The sequence below is a fragment of the Lipotes vexillifer genome, unplaced genomic scaffold (genome assembly GCF_000442215.2).
Source record: "Lipotes vexillifer unplaced genomic scaffold, Lipotes_vexillifer_v1.1 scaffold1404, whole genome shotgun sequence".
In the NCBI taxonomy this organism is placed as follows: domain Eukaryota; kingdom Metazoa; phylum Chordata; class Mammalia; order Artiodactyla; family Lipotidae; genus Lipotes; species Lipotes vexillifer.
In genome coordinates this window covers 556,231-579,579 of record NW_006796463.1, presented here as the reverse complement: position 1 = coordinate 579,579, position 23,349 = coordinate 556,231, and the positions used below count along the sequence as shown (strand labels likewise).

The 23,349-nt window shown below is 34.0% G+C and overlaps 1 protein-coding gene across 1 annotated transcript in view; it reads left to right on the top strand.

Annotated features, from left to right (window-relative positions):
• The window catches only part of MGAT4C (MGAT4 family member C), a 359,247-nt gene that overhangs the window by 310,333 nt on the left and 25,565 nt on the right, over positions 1-23,349 (top strand). Inside the window, exon 3 of the mRNA XM_007468628.1 lies at positions 2,460-2,510. The gene's annotated coding sequence lies outside the window, so the exon portion shown is untranslated. The remainder of the gene's footprint in view (positions 1-2,459; positions 2,511-23,349) is intronic.

Genomic DNA, 23,349 nt, shown 5'->3' with positions numbered 1-23,349 from the left:
TAAGATTCAGATGAGCATAGATTTTTTTGAGAAAGGTAATTTTTCTCTCTTTCATTTTCTCCCATGTTTTGTGTTCCTTATCTGCTGTAAATTTCCCTGAGTGATGTAGTGTGGTCGATTTGATTCTTGAAGCTGCTCATGTGCTCATGAAGGAAATTGCTTGAGAATAATACAGAAAGTACACATTTCATATTATTTAACAGACAATATAATAATAGTTGACATTTATGTGATTAAAGCAATTCATTTATCCAAAAATTAGGGATCTAGTGAATGTGTATTCAAATATACATCATCAAAGAATGGCTCTGTATTCTTCAGAAAGTAATTGTTACAGATATTTTTTACTTGCTGAGATTTATTATCTTGAAAATCCTTCCATGATCTTTAAAAATGTATAATTGCTTTTAGGTTTACTATTTCTTTGTAGAATGCTTAGTCAATTACCTGTTCACCGCAACTAGAAAAAGCCCTCACACAGAAATGAAGACCCAGCACAGCCAAATAAATAAATAAATAAATTTATTTAAAAAAAAAAAAAGAATATGCACATGACTTTATAGACATTATTAGAGACTTCATGTATTCATTGTGTTATAGCTGCACAGTTTTCTTCTGAATACCTTTGTTAACAAAATCTGGCAGACATTCAATAGCAAACTGTGTTCCAAGCAATGAATTCATAATGTTGTAGCAGGAACAATCTCTTTAATGTTGTAAGACTTTATATATGATGGAAAAATCAATAACTTGGATAAACATGGAACAAACTAGCCCATGCACTTTTTCGGCGACATCCCATTTGATTGGAAACAGTTTTCCCCTGCCCATTTGGAATTCACACATGATCACAGCCAAATAGGATTTTGCTTTTGTTCTTCACCTTAAGATCTCGTACATCTATAATGGGTAAATACTAAATCATTCTTACTTGTAAGACCCTGAATCAAAGACACAGGATGTTTAAGAAATCTTCTCCTCTCAAAAAGAAAAATAAAAGAGCCAAAATGGTAAATATCAGTCATCCAGAAATCCCAGGAATTATGCCAGGACTCATTTTTCCTACTTTAGCTAGACTCATTATTAGTACATTAAAAAAATTTCGAGACAAAATAGTGAATGATTTCCATTGCATTAATGGCATCTTTCTCCCATCCCTGTTTCTGTTATGCCAGACTTTAGTTCTGGCTTCAGGGATGGGATTTATATAACACAGCTAAGCCAGTGTTATGGGCTGAATTTTGCAAGTCCAGAGTACATCTGAGGATTTTTGGGGGGGGAACACTGTTAAGTAAATATCCCCTCTTTCTCCCTGAGAAGAAGGAGGAAGGCTGTAGTCCTAAATGCTGGTGGCATTTATCTTAATGTCACAAGGGGAGCCTTAGGATGAAACCAACCTCATAAGGCAGAATGTTGGAAACATACCAGGTCTACCTGTAGGTTTTTAAGTTGTGTGAGCCAGTTAATTGAGCCATATGAAATTACTAATTTGATCATTTTTTATCATAAAAAAGACAAGCTCATGCTGATCAACCCAACGTACTGCTTAATCCAGAACTTCTGTTACAAGCTAATACGAATAATAAAACTAATAATAAAACTCTCTAAACTGAAGAGATGAGCACATAAAATTCTATGCCTTTGAGAATTTTTAGCTTCTTAAACTACTGCCAAAACATAAATTTATAAATTAAAAATTAAATTATAAATTTAATTAAGTTATAAATTAAAGTAAAAAATATTAATTAGGGGCTTCCCTGGTGGCGCAGTGGTTGAGAGTCCGCCTGCCGATGCAGGGTATACGGGTTCGTGCCCCAGTCCGGGAAGATCCCACATGCCGCGGAGCGACTGGCCCCATGAGCCATGGACACTGAGCCTGCGCGTCCGGAGCCTGTGCTCTGTAAGAGAAGAGGCCACAACAGTGAGAGGCCCGCGTACTACCAAAAAAAAAAAAAATGGATTGAAGACCTAAATGTAAGGCCATACACTATCAATCTCTTAGAGGAAAACATAGGCAGAACACTCTATGACACAAATCACAACAAGATCCTAAAAAATTAATTATTCAAGGAGTATATTGATACCAGTAGAGTTTCTAATGAAAGATTTCAAAAGGAATTTTTTGGATATAGAGATACAAAGAAAGTTATAGGAATATGATAATGTTAAAATATATGTGTATATCTTTATATTATATAATATATACTTCAAACATTTAATTTGACTACTTTTAATGAATAATTTAACTTAATATAAAGAATTGTTCTGTGCAATATATATATTAAAGCATTATGTTAAAGTGTTTATTCTATATTTTTCTCTCAATTTAGAAAACTAGTAAATATGAATATAATATGATTGCATGGGAATAACAAATTATCTAGAATAATTTTTTTTTAACTTTAATAAATAATAAACAAGAGGATTGTATTAGTAATACTGGGCTTTCTTTTTTCCAGTGTATCAGCATTTTCTGCACAGGACAGATTGTGAACAACTTCTTTCTTAAGGTGAGGTTGGGTGTCATTCACCGTAGAAGTTTGAGAGGCTATAAATTTTTTAATATATTATCAAAGATATTCCATAAGTCAAATTGTCTTAGGGTAGTTGTGCATGCCTAAATTGAGGGTATTTGCTCATAAGTTTTATATGCATACATTCTATTTGTTCAACAATACTACTTTTACTGTAAACTCTAGAGGATGTTTATTGGAAATTTCTGAGTTTATCAAAGCATGTAACTTGATATTTTTATTAAAACTTGGAAATTTTATTGATGCTAAAAGAAAAAAACAAGCCACAGAACAAAAATAAAATATACTATTAAAACTAATACAATTAACATATCTCTCAGAGCAAATGAGTACACACACACACACACACACACACACACACAGAGAGGCATGTTAATATTTTTAACTTCCTCCTAAAATACAAGTATATTAGATTATTTTAATTACTATGAGCCATCAGATTTTTTAATCAATGCTATAGGTATTTTTGCTCTATTATTCCAAGAATTAGATATTGTTATTACTGTATTATAAATTAATATTATATTAGATTTACTCACATATTTACCACTATTTTTTCACTGTTCCTTCTTATTAGAACTTCCACCTTATCTATTTATTTGAAGTATATTTTTTAGACTTTCCTTTAGTGAAGATTTCTCAGTTTTTCTTTGTCTGAAAGTATTTGTATTTTGCTCTTGTCCTTGGAAAATAGTTTTTCTGAACTGTGAGTCTACATTGTCAAAGATTTTTCTGACACCATTGAAGATTTTATTCTGTTATTTTCTGGATTCCATTTATTAATGGCAAGTCAACTGTCTGTCTAATTGTTATACCTGCATAGGTAATTTGCTATTTCTCTTTGGCTGCTTTTAAAATCTTCCTTTGTTCTTTGGTGTTCTGAAGCTGGTTATGACATGTATAATTTTTATGTATCCCACTTTAGACTTGTTGGCCTTCCAGAATCTGAGGATAGATGTCTTTCAGCAATTCTGGAACTCCTTGGTCATTACCTCATTTAGTGTGACTTTTTCCATTTTTCTCTACTTTTATGTCTCTTAATTTTTTTCCAAATCATTTCATATTTTCTTAGTATCATATTCTTTGAGTCTATATCCCGTTCACTGATTTGATCTGTATTTGTGATTTATTTTAAATTAATCTCTTTTTATTCTTTTAATTTTATAATTTTTGATACAAAATTCCACTTGAGTGTTTTACAAATTTAATAGTCTCTTTTTCTTGTTCTTATTTTCAGTTGAGCCTCTAATTTAATTTTCATGGTTCTAATTGCACTTCCAGTTCCTTCTTGTTCTCACATGTGAAATCTTATTTTCCTTGTGTGTTCTGATTTTGACTATAATCTCACACATGTGGAATGTTATTGATGAAAATTCTTTAAGGGCAGACTTGGGAGTTCCACTTTTAAAGTATTTGCTTCTACTAGTCACTCAAGGGCACTATTAATCCAGGACAATTTTTAAACTAAATGCTTTGCTTTTAAACTAAATGCTTTCAAATAGCATGGATGTAGATTTCAGGTCTGTGATGAAGACCAACTTGTTAATATGAATCCTTTTTTTTTTTTTTCTCTCTAACCAGCACTAAGGACAAGACAGTATATCACCTTTCAGACCCTTTTTCCCCATGAGATTTCTTTCTCATTTTATGGAAGAAGTCTTCTACCATACTTTTCCCTTTATCCTCATGAAGCAGCCAAAAGGGAAGCTCAAGCTTTCTGAGGATCTCTAGAAGTTCTCATGTTGTACGCTGGCTTTGGTGATACCTCTTAGGATTCCTGCTTTTACTTTGATCTTAGTCTTTGCAGATTTCAATCATGTCAGATGTAACATTCTTTAAAAGTATGCACATATATTTGTATACATAATTTTATTCAGTTGCTTTCATCAGGAATTTACGCTGGCTATATAGATCCAGTATACTGGCTTGAAGCAGATAATAAAGTGTTTAGAGTCTACTAAAACTGCTAATACTTAATTCTTTATATTTCACAGATGGTGTATGCAGTGAGATTTTTCTCTTTTGACTCAACTCAATAGTTGACCTCTGCTAAAACTTCAATTCAAACTAATTTTCTACCTCTACAAGTCTCCAACCTTTTCCTTCATAATTCTGATATGGTTCGGTTACTTCTTTCTCTTCCCTGAAGCAAGGACGTTATCATATTAATATTGCTAAACTACAATATTAAGCCCTGTCAAGAGTGAAAAGGAGTATAGTCTTTGTTTGATTCTGCTTTTGAAGAAAACAAAAACACATAATTTTGGTTCCTCTTCTAATCTTTTAGACTCCCAAATCACATGGTATTAATTTTATTGCTTTTGAGATTCTTGTAATTACCATTAGTGCTTACTATTTAACTAAGAGGGCAATTCATAAAATGCCCATGCAGGCTTTCTAATGAAGTTACCCATATGGTAGTTAGAAAAGGTGGCTAAAATTGGAGAGGACACGTACACAAGTTTTTTCTTCTCTTTACTCACATAAAAGATGTGTATATAAAGCAGCTGTTGTCATTTTCCAGCGTAAACATTTGAAAAATTTCTGTTTACTCCCTTTGGAGGCTGGCACTTTCACACTGGTTTAAATCAGCCAGATTTATTTGTAGAAAATAGTATTAAAATGTCCATGTGCTATGTTTTTTAATATAAAATCCATTATTATTTTTTACTTTAAAATACAACGCATGCTATTTTTCTGGAGTTTTCAAGATAATGTGAAAATATTAGTACAAAATCATTCAGTTTATAACAAGCTGTTTTTTGAGGGAGGGAGGAAATTTTCAAACATAAATTTAAATCAATCAGTACCGAGTTCATTTTCATAAGCTGTTTTACTTTTTAAATTTTATTTTTAAACAGTGTCTAGTAGCAATTAAAATTCACAGTAATTTGTTTTGTCCCAAATATTTGTAGTGTATGTAGTTCATTTTTCCTTTCAATGCATTGAGGGGTAGGGCTCTTTAATTACATTTTCTACTTCCTGCATTTTCACTACTCAACTACCTACAGCTAAATCAAAGAGCTAATAACAAAATACTAAGCAAAAGAAGCTATTTTATTCAAATACAGTTGAATTATCCAGCTTCATATGAGATATTTTAGTGAGCTGTTTTGCATTGCAGTATGCAGTATTAGCCCGCAGACAATTTTAACTTTTTATAATCCTTTCATCATAGCAGATGTGTGATCCTATATTACCTATCTGTCATTTTTTATAAATATGGACTTCTCAGGAATTGAGTAGTCATCTCTCACTTTTTATTTCATTTCTTTACATAATGTTAGAGCAGTGAAGCATACCCAGTTCAAAATCCTTAGTTTTAATCTTCGTAGAATAAAATTTATGAGCAACTTAACCTCCCCAAGTGCATCATTATTACAACTCCACTGGGATTCTTTAACCTTCAACCCCGAGCTAAATTTGGCAAAACCTTGAATGGGTGCTCTCTTAGTTAAAATTCTCAGCTTCTGTATTTCTGTGTCCCATGGAAATTATTGCTTTGTGTAAAATCAGCAAGCAAATATTTGCTTACAAATTAGATAGACTGATATTGATCTGCATGTGTTTTAGAAAGGGAATAAGTCCCATTTTTAAAATATAAAATGATAAGACTGAAAATGCCTTAATATTACTCTAGAAATGAAAGAACATATATCCACAGTCTATGAATCTTAAGGCTTTAGAATTGCACGAGTGCTAGGGGAATTATGTCATGAGGGACAAAGCATAGTGATTTTTACTTGAGGAACAAACTGCTATTCTCATAATGTAGAAATGCTAAATAAATAAGAAATGTGTAGCGGTTCTCAGATTTTTTCTTCTCAGGATCCTTTCTTAAAAATTATTGAGGACTCCAAAGAGGTTTGTTTACGTGCATTTTACATTGATATTTACTGTATTAGAAACTAAAGTATAAAATTTAAGATATTTATCATTTCCTTTAACATTAACAATACACCTATTACTTATAAATAATGTATTTTTATGAAAAATAGCTGCATTTTCTAAGCAAAGCAAAATTTAGTGAGAAGGGTAGCATTGGTTTTCATTTTTGCTTATCTCTTTAATATGTGGCTCAGTAGGAGACTGTTGGGTTCTCATTTCTGCTACTGTATTCATTGTTTTGATATAAAACATTATGAAGACTTTGGAAAACTCCGCTGTAGACTCTTGACAGAATGAGAATTAAAAGACAAATAAAGTCTTAATATAATTATCAGAGTAGTTTTGACCTTTCAGCTCCACAGAAACAGGTGGTGAAGATCCCAGGTAACCCTAGATGACACTTTGAAAATTACTGACTTAGTGGCTTCAAACAGCAATGTACTTTCCCTCTGAGTCTACAGGTCATCTGGACAATTCTGCCAGTCTGGGCTGGACTTGACTGAGCTTCCTTGGCTTACTCAGGTGTTTGCACTCAGCTACTGGGTTGTCTGGAAGCTGGCTGCTCTAGGATGGCCTTGGCTGAGATGATGGCCTTTGTACCTCTAGCAAGCTAGCCTGGCCTATTCCCATGGCAATGAGTGTTCCAGGAGGGAGAGTTGAAGCATGAAAGGCCTCTTGAGTTCTAGGCTTAGAATTGCATTAATTCTATTAATTAATAGAATTCATAGAACTATTCTATTAATTCTACAGCATTCTTTTGGCCGAATGTATAGAAAAGTCAACCTACATTCATGTGTGGAAAACAGGCTCCACCTCTCGATGAGAGAAGTTATCGTCATATTGAAAAGGGGGTACATACAAGGAAGAATTTGGGGCATTTTGTCAATTAACCATAGCATCCTAGATCCGCCCCCCCCCCAAAAAAAAGGTAAAGGTAATTCTTTGCCTCATTTTCAATAGATTTGACTCTGTTGTATGTGCTGTAGGAATCTGTTAGGACATATTTAGAAGTAATAGTGCTATCATTTAAAATTCATTAGTTTGGGCCCTACACTGTAAATGCTTACCTGTAACCAGGGCTTCAGATATAACCAGGTCCTGACACAAGGACTCACACTAAAAAGAATGCATAAGACATTGGAATGGATGGCAACTTTGCCAATTTTTTAATTTACAATAAGAAATATATATATTACTTGAGTTGGACATACATGTATGCATAATCAGCAAAATTTTATTATAGTCAAATAATACTATATATTATCAAAATTCAGTTTCACAGAGACCAGAAATAGCCAAAAAATATAATTTGAATACATTTCCTCCTTATAAGGAGACAAATACAATAAAGACCACAATGTTTTTCTCTGATTATCAAAATACAAAATATGAGGTCAGATGAGTAAGGATCTAGTGAAATCAAGCTAAGAGAGTCACATCTAATGACAAGATTTTTTGTTTTCTGTTTTTTCCTTTTCTAGAAGGGTGGAAAATGCTTAAAATGTGTATATTGCATCTCTCTCCACCTCAAGGATAACCATACCATTAGGACCAAAATATCAAAACCTTTTACAACTTGGTTCACTTTCCTCTGGATCAGATGTTACATACTCAACTGTCTAGAATCATATAGGTAATATAAATGAGTAATGAACTTCAGTAGTAAAATATTAAGAAATTGGAAGTGGGGAGATTGTATGAAACTGGAAAAAGCCTTCCCCATCTAAATGGGATTAGCTAATACTTAGGTCCAGCCAGTTGTTGCAGTGTGGGAATCAAAGCCCATTATTACTATACACTCTAATTTTAAAAGAAATCTAGATATTTATTTGAAATTCTTCCTTTTTCACACATTGCATCGACCAAGCCAATTCTGTTAGAACCTAGAATCTCCCTCACCTGGCTATTTTTTGTGAAACCTTCATCATTGGAACGTTGCAGATGTTGTAATGAAATTCCTGTTTTTTAGGCCATGTTCCAATTGATATATTGCTTTGTTTTTGATGTTCATTCATATTGATATTTATGTATGAATATTGATATCACACACACTCATAATCTAGTCTTGCTCTGTCTTTTAAAATTTATTAAATTTATTGCTCTCATGCATTAAAGTGCATAAGAGCAAAATTAAATTTGTTTAGCATGCTAAACAAATTTAACTCAAATAAATAAAACTGTAAAAGGTGAGCAAAACCAGAGAGAATGGGAGAGGAACAGAAATAAACAGAAATAACAATTTATATAAATTTGCATTAGGCAGTTTTACCTACCATTTCACTTGGTATACCCCACTGTGCCTTTGTCCTATTGATAAGTTACATCAGTCACTTGGACTCTCTAGCATTTATTTATTTTTTTTTCTGCTGCATAAATTTGTGGTTGGACTAATGATCTTTGCATTCCTTTTTAGATTGATATCCTATGATCATCAGTTTGACTTTTAAGTCATTTAAAATTTTTTTTTTTTTTTTTTGCGGTACGCGGGCCTCTCACTGTTGTGGCCTCTCCTGTTGCGGAGCACAAGCTCCAGACGCGCAGGCTCAGCAGCCATGGCCCACGGGGCCAGCCGCTCCGCGGCATGTGGGATCTTCCCGGACCAGGGCACGAACCCGCGTCCCCTGCATCGGCAGGCGGACTCTCAACCACTGCGCCACCAGGGAAGCCCCATTTTAAAAATATTTTAATATAAAATAAAGTATACTTTGAGCCACTGAGTAAATGATAAACATTCTCTTCCAGATTATGATATAACTAATATTCTCTTAGAAAGAAATGCATAGATATGTATTGCAGCTAATCAGTTTTTAGTCTTGCCTCTTTAACCTTCTTTAAAAAACTCAATGCTTTGTGCATAATAGATTTCTCAACAGGTGTTTGTTACTCATTGATACAGGTGGGTGAACTTTTCCATTTAATGTGCTTTTTCTTATGTAGTACCAAGTGCAGGTAGTGACACTCACTGATATTAAGACATGTTACAAGCTTCATCTCATAAATGCCTAGTGAAGTGAGGATCTCTAGCATAGACTGTATTCTTTTTTATTCCACAATCATACTGATTTCAACTTCAGTATCAATCTATAGAAACAGTATCTTAACCTGTTCAAGCTGCTATACAAAATATCACAGCCTGGATAGCTTATCAACAACAGACATTTATTTCTCACAGTTCTGGAGGCTAAAGTCCAAGATCAGAGTGCCTTTGATCAGTGAGGGACCTTTTTAGAGTTGCAAACTTCTGGTCTGGTCGTATCCTCACATGGCAGATGGAACAAGCTAGTTCTCAGGGGCCTTATTTATAAGGGCTCTAATCCCATTCATAAGGGTTCCACTCTCATCACCTAATCACCTCCCAAAGGTCCCACCTTGGGCCTCACCTAATACCATCACCTTGGCCATTAGGTTTTTCAGCATATGAATCTGAAGAGGGACACAAACATCAGACTATATATAGCTCACAAATTTCCTGCAGACTATTTGCAAGCAGTTTTTATTTTCACCAGTTAGCATGGGATTTCAAAATGTACAAAACTAAGTATGGGTTTTTATTTTGTAATTTAATAGTTGTGTGAATGCAGGCAAGTTATTTAATCTCTGAGCCTCCTTTGCCTTTTCTATAAAACAGTGCATGACTTAACATATATGACCATTTCTTTCTTTCCTTCCTTTACAAGTCATTGTCATGAAAAATGATATTTCCAATGCAGGAAAAAAAAAAACAACACTTGGATTTCCAAAGTGCTCCTTTTAATAGGATTATAAGCACAACAAATGTCTGTCCAAGTCAATTGCTACTTGTAATTAAGAAATTTGATTATTAAGTGGTTTTCTCTAAGCTGTCCATCCAAATACAGTTATATGCAATTAAAATTAAACCTTAGACACATTCTATTCTGTTCTATTCTGTAACCGTTACACTTTCACAGTTCTTTTTAATGTTGCACACATTCATCAATGTATAAAAGGAAAACTCTGAGCCAGGATCTAATTGTAATATAGCTATCTTGTAAAGTTTCTTATTAGGTGTAAATATAAAGTGTAATCACTAATATCATGGGCAGTGGTTTTAAATTAGGTAAGTGGCCCCCTTCTCTCTGAAGAAAATGAATATAAGAAAACAAATTAATTTCTAATCTCCAAGAAATATTTCAGCAAGTTCCCCCCTCCCCCTTTTTTTGGGGACCCAGCCTCCTGACACTTTGCAAAGCAGGAAACGATAACTGCCACAAGAAGCAGAAGGGAAATTTGGGGTTATCACACTGGGAGAAGACTCTACTAGTTTTTACCAGGCCATACCTCTGCCCAAGGAGTTGAAAAGCAGTTTTTATGTATTTAAATAAACTCTTTACAAAGCATACTAAAATCAGCACTGGATCAGCAATGTTTCCATTATAGCTTTTCTCATGTGTGATAGCAGATCCAGTCCCACCCTCCAGTTGGCTGTGCATTGCCTTTCTTTCCCATGACTCACCCTAATTTTCAACTCTATCTTTTCTGACCTGACACTGACATTTACATTTGCCTTAAACTATGACAAAGCTTGATAGGGCTGGAGACCTTTTCTAATCTGAGTCATTCTATTTAATTCATTGTTTAATTCTAATGCTGAACAGATAAAACTGTGTGGGAATATTGATGTAGAAAGTTATGTAAGCACAGAATCCATCACCTCTTTATTACTAGCAGTAAAGAATAATAAAAACAACCTCCACAAATTATATTTGGCTTAAGAAAGTATAGTATACTTTGATTACATGTGATTATATCTCCGTCAGCAATAAATTCAACATTTATTTATTTACAGTCTACTTGGTGACTGGCAGATGGTTAGATTTGGAAATTTAAACACATATAATTGCTACAAGTTTTGAAATAGAAATGTGAACTAAATGGGAGCAGTTTATTCAACTGATGATGTTGGGATACAGAATTGATCCGATAGACTTTTGGGGAGGTGCGTATCAAGCTCTAGTTGCTTTATTATCTCCTGTAGTCAAAGATATAACCCTTGAAGTCAGGTGTTAATGTGCCAGTTTTAAAATGAAGAACCTGAGGATTAAGGCCTTGCCTAAAATCACACAATCAGTAAGTAGGAAATCCAGGATGCAAATTCCGATGTATTTAGCTGCCACGTTATCTCTTTCAAGCAAATGAGGATGAGATTTGAAGCTGAGTTTTAAGGGTGAATTGGAGTTAATTAAGCAGACAAGGAGAAAATAATTCGAGGCACAGAAAACAGTAGAAGCAAACACACACGTGATAAGGTAAATGGCATAATTTAGGAAGTGAGTAGGCCCTCGTAGCTATATTAATTGTTAGAAAGGAATCCCTGAAAAACAGACTAGACCTGCAGGCTGAAGTCAAGTTACAATGCATCTAACATGGAATGACAAGGAGGTATAAATCATTGAAAGGTTTTAAATAAGAAAACAGAAGTGTAATGAATCTTTAGAGAGATAATACTAATAACATGGTAGATGAACTGTAGAAATGAGTAGATTTTGGTAAGTCTTTTAGATTCCTGGACCCAACTCCAAAGTTTGTGTGTGGGGGAAGGGTAGGCTAGGGGTGTGCTTTCCACACAATATCAAGCAATTCACAGATACCAGCAGAGTGTCAAGAATTCAACTCAATTCTGACACTGTCTTCTGGGAGATAGCATCAGATCCCACAGGTTAAGGGCTCAGTCCTACAAGACTGCCCTGCCACCCCGCCACCCCACTTCAGATGCCAGTTGCAAGTCCAGGTTGTTACCTGTGCTTCTAACCGATTGGCTATAAATCAAAGGTTCCCAAGACCCCTTCCCAGGATTGATTAATCTGCTAAAGTGGCTCACAGTACTCAAAAAACATCATACTTAGTAGATAAGTTTATTAAAAAGGGATATAACTCAGGAACAGCCAGATGGAAGAGATACATAGAGCAAGGTATGAGGAAAAGACACAGTGTTTCCATACCCTCTCCAGATGTGCTGTTCTCCCAGCATGTTCACCAGCCAGATGGAAGCTCTCTGAATGCCATCCTTTTGGGTTATTATGAAGGCTTCATTACAAAGGCTTGATTGATTAAATCATTGGCCATTGGCAACTGATTCAACCTCCAGCCCCTCTCATCTCCCAGGTCTGGGGGTAGGACTGAAATTTCCAACTTTCTAATCACATGGCTGGTTCTCCTGGCAACCAGCCCCCATCCTTAGTGCATTCCCAAGTCACCTTATTAACATAAATAAGAGACACCTTTAAGCTTTCAGCACTTAGGAAACGCCAAATGTTTTGGGGGCTTTGAGCCTGGAACTGTGAACAAAGACCAAATATATATTTCTTATAAATCATAATATTGTAGTAGGGCAACTGAGTAAAACCCTGTAGCTACCAACATGGGCCTCTGAGTCCAACCAACCTTGTTGTGCCAATCTATTCTAATTTTGAGGATTAAATATAAAAGTTTTACAAAGCACCATCCCTGTGCCTGGCAGATAGTGATCCTCCAAAAATATTAGTTGTTGTTATGTTATTTTGGAATTAGGACTTAATTTGATCATTTAACAAACATTTGAGGGCTTACTATGTGCCAGGAACTCTTCTAGAACTAGGCGTACTACAGTGAATAACACAGTTAAAGTCCTTGCTCTCAAGGGACTTACATTCTGGAGGGGGCAGGAGAGTCAGGGAAAAAATGGTAAAAAAGACTAGCAAAAATTATCAGAGACATTTCTGAGATAGAATTGACAGACTTGATTACTTACTACATGTGGGGTGGTGTGTGTCATAAGTGAGGGCAACAGAGGAAGAGTTAGGAATGATGCTGAGATTTCTTCCCCCCGCAGCAGTGCAGAGGCATTGTGTTGTCATTAGCCAAAATAAGACAGCAGGCCCAAGAACACACGTAAGGAGAGTTGAGGAGAAGGGCAGAAAATGAATTTGATTTAGAACATGTAGAGTTACAAATGTCTGTATATCCAGGTAGAGATGGTGGGCTCTGGATATTGGCTTCTATAGAATGGTATGCTGTAGTAGGATAGAAAAAAATTTGTCTTGGTTATGCAAGTATCTGTCTTCAACCCCCAGCAGAATGCTGACACCTACTGAACATGTGCATGACAATTTTGTTGTGGAAAATAATATATATTTTGAAGAAAATACTATCTGTAACTCCATGACTAACTCACAGTAAGATTATGACAAGGAAATCCCCTTCTGCTTCCCATCTTTACTGTTATTTGACTGTATCACCTCTCAAATGCAAGTAGCAAACCTTGAGTGGTTTGGCTAACTTGTATTTACAGGTTCCCTTGGGTAGGAGCAGTGTTCTTCCTTTCTAGCTCTGCTAAACAGAGGTACTTATTAAGCCGAGTGTAATTTGATATTCAGTTAGAATTTAAAAGACTCTTTATTAAGAGACTCTAAGCTTTTTGAAGGGAAATGTTATATTCATATTTGCATCTTCATGGTTTATCCATGTGACAAGTTAATAAATGAAAATCTTAAAAAGAATGTGATGTAACACACAAGGGAATGGATACACAAAACACAGATCATTGTAATTCTTCACCTAACCTTATCAAATAAAAATACTCAACTATATGATTCCTAAGATCACTTTCTAGAAATATAATTCTGATATTAAAATTTGACTATATTGCAAATAAGTGAGTATATCGTAAAAGAGGTGTTACATTTAGAGAGATTTTATGTGTATAACAATGAACATTTTCAAATTAAATTACAAAAAAGCAATGATTTTAAAGAAATACCATACAGCAGAGACTACGTCATAAAAAAAATCTATGGATATAGAACAAAATAATATACTGAAGCTTTGGATTGTTCAAACTGGTTTTATAATGTTTTAAAATTCTCTGAAAATAAAAAAAAATCAATTTTTACTGGAACTTTGATTTTTTTTAATCCACTTGATCTGTTCCCTTGTGTATTTACAAACTTACTCTAGAGACATCTAGTTATTCCAATAAAAATAGAGATAATCTTCAAGAACTAATAGACCTTATTTTCCCATTTATGTAATTTGATTTCAAAAGGCATATCCTTATGTAAAATGGTTGCTCCATTACTAATCCATTGTCAAGATTCCATTTAGAGTGATTTCCCTGTGCCTCTGCATTTAGGGACTAATTTATTAAACCTATTTTCTGATTTTAACTCATTTGTCCTTTTCTAAATTAATCTTCAATCTCAAAAATGTACAAAATAAAACTTTTATTATATGGTATTCTATGCTGAAATAACCAGAAAACTCCTCTCATCCCAAGTTCAAAGTAGAAAGAATGTATGTGGTTTTATGACTGTGGGCTCTGAAATCAACTTCCTCTGAGTTGAGTCCTTCCTACCTTTATCACTTCTAGGTGATATATCTTTAAGAAAGTCATTTAATCTCAATTAACTTGTTTCCACATGTGTAAAATGACAAAATAATGGTGCCTATCTTACAAGTTTATTGTGAAGATTAGATGAATTACAGCACATAAAATTCTTAACACAGAGCCTGGCCCTTACTAAAAGCTCAGTGTGCTGGTTATATATAAATCTGGATATTATCTGCCTCTACTGTTTATATCACTGTCCATTAAAAAGCATCAGGCATTTTACTACTTCTTTCAGTCTTTCAAAGGTCTTTTGTAAGTGCCAATCACATGACTATCACTATATTAAATGCTATGGACAATAATTAGAAAATTGAAAATATAGTGTTTGGTACACCAGTGTGAATGATCAAAAGTATAATAACAGTAAAAGTTCACAATAATTACATGTTAAGTGAAAATATAGATAAATTTGCAATAAGAAATCTTTGGTCATTTTTTAGCTATAATATGGATTTTTCCTTCTTATTTCCTTCACCACAGCTTTTGTTTTAATGCAGTGATCTTAACTCCCAACCCCCAGAATCTCCCAGCAGGATCAAACTCCCATCCACACTTTTGTATACAAAATAGCAAAATGAGCAGTAAAATAGTGTCTTATAGTTAGAAACATACTCCTTGGAGTTCTACTAAGAGTTTCTCAAATTTTAATTAGAGATGTTTTTGTCTGCATTCTCAAATGGTAAATTCATCAATTAATAATCCATCAAAAATGTTGGGGAATGTTTCTGAGGTATACATTTTTCTAAATACTCAAGTGAATATAAAGACAGTTTCCTTGACTTGAAGGAACCCACAGTTTGTTAGAAAAAAATATCGTGTAAAGAAATCCTTGCAATGAAGTGTTAAAGGTGATATGATGGATAAGTTACATCAGTTGCACAGATGACCCAAAGATAGTACTGACTATTCTCTACCTAAAGGAGGGAAAAATCAGGTAATGTTTCATAGGGGGAGCGTCACTTGAGCTGCTGAGGTGGGGAGTGGGGAATATTTGAATAGACATAGCATAGGATGTTAAGATGGAATGCTATCAACTACTATGGCCAGAGAAGGTGACAGGAACTTACAGTGACATGCAAAAGAGTTTGAATTCTGTGCCATCAGCAAATGGAATAATGGAATGTCTCATGCTTGGGAGTGACGTGGCCAAGTTTGTTATAAGAAAGACTATAAAAAGGAGTGTGGAAAAGGGCTATGAAAATTGCAAGACGTCCTCTAGAGATGACTGTTGATGGAACTTTTTTTTTTTTTGCGGTACGCAGGCCTCTCACTGTTGTGGCGTCTCCCGCTGCGGGGCACAGGCTCCGGACGCGCAGGCTCAGCGGCCGTGGCTCATGGGCCCAGCCGCTCTGCGGCATGTGGGATCTTCCAGGACTGGGGTACGAACCCGTGTCCCCTGCATCTGCAGGCGGACTCTCAACCACTGTGCCACCAGGGAAGCCCTGATGGAACATTTTTAACAGCATGTGTTTAAGGCTTTCTGGACTAGATACACTAGCTTTCGAAGGCTGGAAAATTTAAATAGGTCAATGGATAATGTATAAAATCAAATATTATATTGATTATAAGCCATTAGTATCTACAATATTTTATATTGATGAGGTATTACTGCACATGTATAATAGTTTTCTAGGAAAAATGAATAAGCGCATTAAAGACTAAACTATTATTTCAAAGATAAGCTTAGCAAAGTGAGGTGAATGTTGGAATTAGTCAAACCTCTGAAAAATTATAGTAAAAACTATAATGATGATTGGGGCATTGAAAGATCCTGAACTGTTTTATGAATCATGAAATATTGTTATGTTTAACATAGTTTCAGTGTTACATGTATTCACGTAAATTCCAAATTTTTCACTAATAGCTGAAATGGTTAATTTTTCATTAACCAGAATATTTTAATATGATACCAGAATTCTTTTTCTTTTAATTTAAGTTTTTTTCAATTTAACTTAGCTATAATTGACATACATCACTATATAAGTTTAAGGTGTACAACATAATGGTTTGACTTACATATACTGTGAAATGACTACAGCTATTAGTTTAGTTAGAATCCATCATATTATGAATATACAATAAAAAGAGAAAACAAAATAAGAAAAATTTTTTCCTTGTTTTGAGAACTTTTAGGATTACTCTTAACAGCTTTCCTGTATATCATACAGCAGTGTTAACTATAGTTATCGTGCTGTACATTACTTCCCTAGTACTTATTACTCTTGTAAGTGGAAGTTTGTACCTTTTAACCACCTTTATCCTATTCTCCATCTCCCCACCCCCTGCCTCCGGTAACCATAAATCTGATCCCTTTTTCTATGAGCTTGTGCTTTTTGTCTTGTTTTGGATTTTATTTGTTTGTGTTTTTAGATACAGTATTTATCTTTCTTTGTTTGATTTATTTTCCTTAGCATAATGCCTTAAATACCCATTCATGTTGTCGCAAATGACCAAAGTTCCTCATATTTTATGACTGAATAATATTCCCTTATGTATGTATTCCACAACTTCTTTATCCGTTCATCTGTTGATGGACACTGAAGTTGGTTCCATTGGACCAGAATTCTTTTTTATTTTTCTATATTAATATCAATGTTTATTTGTACCTAAGAATCTTTCTCTTCTTATTACCATTTTAAAATTACTTTATACACATTATTGAAACTCCCAATCCATCCCTCCCTTACTCCCCTTCCCCTTAAAACCACAAGTCTTATCTCTACGTCCGTAAGTCTATTTCTGTTTCATAGGTGAGTTCATTTGTACCATATTTTAGATTCCACGTATAAGTGATATCATATGATGTTTGTCTTTCTCCTTCTGACTTCCTTCACTTAGTATGATAGTCTCTAGTTCCTTCCATGTTGTTACAAATGGTATTTCATTCCATTGAAATTCCAAAAGAATTTCATTCTTTTTTATGTCAGTTTAGTATTCCATTATATATAATATATATATATCATATATGTGATATATATTTATATATATATATCACATCTTCTTTTCCATTAAAAAAAAACCCTAAAAATAGAATTACCTTATGATCCAGCAATCCCACTCCTGGGCATATATCTGGGCAAAACTATAATTCAAAAAGACACATGCACCCCTATGTTCATAGCAGCACTATTTACAATAGCCAAGACATGGACCAGAATTCTTAACCAGATAGAAAACAGTTAAAATGTGTAGTCTGGGGCTTCCCTGGTGGCACAGTGGTTAAGAATCCGCCTGCCAATGCAGGGGACACGGGTTTGAGCCTGGTCCGGGAAGATCCCACATGCCGTGGAGCAACTAAGCCCGTGCGCCACAACTACTGAGCCTGCGCTCTAAAGCCCGCGAGCCACAACTACTGAATCCCGCGTGCCTAGAGCCCGTGCTCCACAACAACAGAAGCCACCGCAATAAGAAGGCTGCGCACCGCAATGAAGAGTAGCCCCTGCTCGCCACAACTAGAGAAAGCCCGCGCTCAGCAACAAAGACTCAACGCAGCCAAAAATAATTTATTTAAAAAAAAAATGTGTAGTCTGTAATGACATATATTCTCAGTTAATGTTTTTCATCATATGAATTTCATGGAAAACCTGTACACTGTAAAATTTGACTTGAGTAATTAATTAAATATTAAATATCAGAATAACCAATGAGGAACAAATGAAAAACTAGTGATTTTCAACATAAAAATGTAATAAAAAGAAAATTTTTGGAAAATACAAACATTTCCAATGATCTTTAATGCTTCTTGCTAGGATATTTTAACTTAGTCATTGACCATTGTTTTTGAGGATACAAGGAAGACAGAAAAAGTCTTATTTTAATACTTAGCTATCAAAGGGAGCATAAGCCAGAAAAATACCCATGAAAATGCTTCTGCGGGGTTTCTTTGCAGCCCTTTTCTGGTGTGATGTTATATGGTCAGTTTGTTTGTGAGGTGTAGCGTCAAAGTTAAAATCCTCTTTTTCCTGAAGGTTTCCTACCAGTGTTTCATTATGTCTTTATTTTATTGCTATTTTTCTTTTAAGAATGTGAACATATTTTTTCATAATATACTGAGAGCAGGTTAATAATGATTTTAGAAACCAAATCCAATGCAGATTGAAGTAGGCACATTTTCTGTGGAAATCACTGTCTACTTAGCAAATGGTACAATACACAAATGCATTGTTGTTGCTACCTTAATTAAAAAGGATCCCTTTCAGTAATGTCTCTGGCTCTGGAAGAATTATAATCACACAGATTGGAAGAGCTTAGAAAGCTTATTTAACTAAGCTGTCAACAGCAATCTCTCAGATCTGCTTAAATTTATTGGGAGGCAGGGAGAGCTATTTGAAATGCTGACAATAAACACAGAACTGGTTCTAATTATGTTACATTTAATACACAGGAATATATTACAAGGTTAAAGGAAGTTGGCAGTATCTACTATAAATGCACCTACCCTTTGACCCAGAAATTTCACTTATAAGATTATTACCAAAAATTATGCACAAAAGTGTATGACAGTAATTTTTACTGTACCATTTTTTGTAATAGAGAAAATCTGGAAACAACTAGCATATATATTTATATGACAAGGGTAAAATAATTAGGTGTTTCAACTAGACTGTTCAGCTATTTAAAAGAATAAAGTACCCTATTTGTACTGACATGGAAAAATTTCCAACATACATGAAGAGAAAAAAAGACATAACACATACAATGTGATTCAACGTATGTGTGTTATTTTAAGAAGGTGCATATGTGTGTGTGTCTGTGTGTGTGTGTGTGTGTGTGTGTGTGTGTGTGTGTGTGTGTGTGTAGAAAAGGCCCTGAAAATTAAATTATGGAGGGAACTGGTTATCTCTAGTAGGAATTTAGGGGTGTGGTGGAGGAGGACATTCACTATTTCTAATTGTATGTATCCTTGCATTACTTGTGTCATTTAAAAATTAAAGTACTATAGGTCCTCTTTCTGTCCCCACTCATTATGAATAAGACTTGGACCCTTCCTTTGTTTATTACAACAAATTTGTTTTTATTTTTATATTAGCAAAAACATGAGATTTCAGGACTGGTTACATAAACATGCCATCATAACTGCAGAACAGTATTCCTCCTAATTAATCATTGTCATTCACTACCATGGGCCAGTTTGGCAGGTGAAATATATATATGGATATAATTTTTTCATACGAATATATATGTTTTTTTGTACAGGAAGGCTAAGCATTAGAATCGAGTTGATAATGAATTACTTTCACTATATGAAGAGAGACAAGATAGTATAATATTTAAGAGCATAGTATATAAAGTCAGGCCTTTGGCTTGAATCTCAACAACGATGTGACCCTGGACAAGTTTATTAAGTGTTCCCCAAAGCCTCATTTTTTCTTGATTGAAAAATGAATACCATGGTATCCACTTATTGTAGTCTTAGGAGGATTAAAATAGATAATGCATGTAGAAACTCCTGTAGCACAGTGCCTATCATATAATAAGTTCCCCTGAAATTTAGAATTTTCTTAGTGCTTTTTCATAGGTTTATATTAATAGCCTGTTTCCTCAATAAATTATAATTCCTAAAACAACATATGAAAATATTATTGTATGAATTTTTCAATAATGAATACATTTTCAAAACTGTTCAATCTCTAATAATATCTTTAGGTTCTGAATATAGAAATATAACTATTTTAGTATGAGAGAGCTAGATATTAGCCTTGAAGAAACATATTTTATGTAATTCTTTCATTTTATTTGATTATCTGCACAGTTCCATGATCAGTGATTTTGGGGTGCACGTGGGAAATAATGCAAAGTAGATGACAAGATTGAACACAGGAAAATTGGTTTTCACTGTTGAAATTATTAATTTCTTTCTAAAATGAGTTTTCATTGTGGATTTTCATTTTGCATTCAGGCCATAGCTTCCTAATCAATAAAGTAATTCATACCATGGGAGAATGAAAAAGAGGAGAGACTGAAAGGTTGGTATAAAAATTATGTTTAAGGAACTGATAATGAATCTAGGTTAATATGTCTATTTTTAAATTCATTTACTTCTTTAAAAAAAAATCACTTGACGATCTACTTTCAGAAATCAGTAACCAACGGGAAAAGACAAAGTCTTGATTCTGTTTCTGTGTGCAAGTAAACCAAATGAACCAAGATTGTCATACAACTGTTAATATTATTAGGCTTAATCCTAACCTTAAGAGCCTGGGAATTGAAAAAAATAAACTGGTATATTAGAAATTTTTAAGACTTCTGACAAAAAGGTGAATAAAGGGAATTGAGACTTTAAAAATACATTTTTTAAAATGTCAATTATACTATAGCTAGAAATATTCCTAGGCCACAGATACTTACAGACTTCCCATTAGAGCATTTAACTGTGGAAACGACTATTTCAATTTCACCAAGAGCAGGTTGTAGGATAGTTAGTGATATTTGTCTTCTTATATCTGAATTAGCACCTTTAGTCAACCTGAAATTATTTATCAATCTATATGATATAGAAATTTATGTCCTAAGTTGTCCATTTAGGTATTCGACTACAGTTATGAGTCTTTTTAAAAATGAAAATTATACTGTCCATAAAATCCATATATGAGCAGTAATATTATAACATGAAAAGAGAAAGAAGAATTGAAACACTCCTAGGCTCAGAATACATACAACCTTTACCTTTAGAACTAATTCTTTCTAGTATCTTTGCTTCACACTTTTTTGCATAATTTTTAAAATATATGTAGAATTTTAGGTGTTTTTTTTTTACAAATATATTGTTTTAAATATATTATATGCCTACTAACAAAACTGGGAAATACAGAAGAATATAAAGAAAGTAACAACCATCCATACTTGTATGAAGTGCATACAACTAATATTAATATTTCATTGTAGTTCTTTAATCTTTTTCTCTATGCATTTTTACATAGTTAAAATTTTATGTGTATTTAAGAAAAGTAAATATCTAAGAATATTTACATATCTTAGATGCAAGATAATATCATACAAGATAAGAGGTGATTTATTGACACATGATATAGGACCTTTTCATTCAGGAAAAGTTTTTAAGGTACAGAAAAAAATTCATTCCTCAAGTTTCTTGACATGGAAGTGACTTTTAAGTTACCCAGTACAACTACCTTTCTGATGGGAATAAACCAAAACCAAAAATTTTTGGCAATTACCCTTGTAAACTCCAAACTATGTTAATGTTATAGCCATCGTAAGCAAGTTCATGAACTGAAAAAAATCCAGTTACTGCTTCAAGTGGCTATAAACAATGAGTAATGTATTCTATTTGAACATTGGGTACAGTTTTATAAACATATTTCTTGATTCTAGAAAATTCAGAGGTACAAAAGAGGAACTGAGCTTTGTAGTACTTAACATAAAATTCAACTTCACTGCTTAGATTCAAAATCAACATGAGTATACCTAAGTCCTATTGGTTTCTTGAATTTGGAACCAAAATTAAGTAAAAGAAGAACTGCAGTAGTTTTTCACCATGTCTCTCCATTCTTGGTTCTTAATTTATCTCTAAAATGACTTAGTGGATATATTTAAGGATTTTTTAAATATCTTTATTGGAGTATATTTGCTTTACAATGGTGTGTTAGTTTCTGCTTTATAACAAAGTGAATCAGTTATACGTATACATATGTTCCCATATCTCTTCCCTCTTGCATCTCCCTCCCTCCCACCCTCCCTATCCCACCCCTCTAGGTGGTCACAAATCACGGAGCTGATCTCCCTGTGCTATGTGCTATGCTAGATATTCCCACTATCTATTTTACATTTGTTAGTGTATATATGTCCATGCCATTCTCTCACTTTGTCACAGCTTACCCTTCCCCCTCCCCGTGTCCTCAAGTCAATTCTCTAGTAGGTCTGCGTCTTTATTCCCATCTTGCCCCTAGGTTCTTCATGACCTTTTTTTTTTTCTTTAGATTCCATATATATGTGTTAGCATACAATATTTGTTTTTCTCTTTCTGACTTACTTCACTCTGTATGACAGAGTCATAGGTCCATCCACCTCACTACAAATAACTCAATTTCGTTTCTTTTTATGGCTGAGTAATATTTAAGTATTTTTTAGAAGAAAAATACTTAAGTGTTGCATTTTCTAAGACCTTACATATCAGAATAAAATAGTGTATTTCGCCCCTGGAAAATAAAGATAACTTTTGTGAACTGCAGTTACAGGATAATAGCATTTTTCTTCAAAAGTCCCAAGATATTTTCTCATTATCTTCCTTTTTAATAAAATTATTATGGAATGAGAGTCTGAAACCAGTCTGCTCATTTTATTGGTCAAGATCTTTGTAGTGTATTAATTTGTACTATTTCTGCTTAGATGGTAGTAAGATTTTAAGAAAATAAGAAAACTTTGTAAAACAGAAATGTTACAAATGTTACACTCTACAAGCTGCTTTCTGCTGTACCCTTTTCTGGAATCTTCCCCACCCTTATCTTGCTCCCTGTCTCTGTCAGCTCTTCTATGGGATATTTCCTGAAGACATCCACTCCCAAGTAAACAGCACAACTCCCT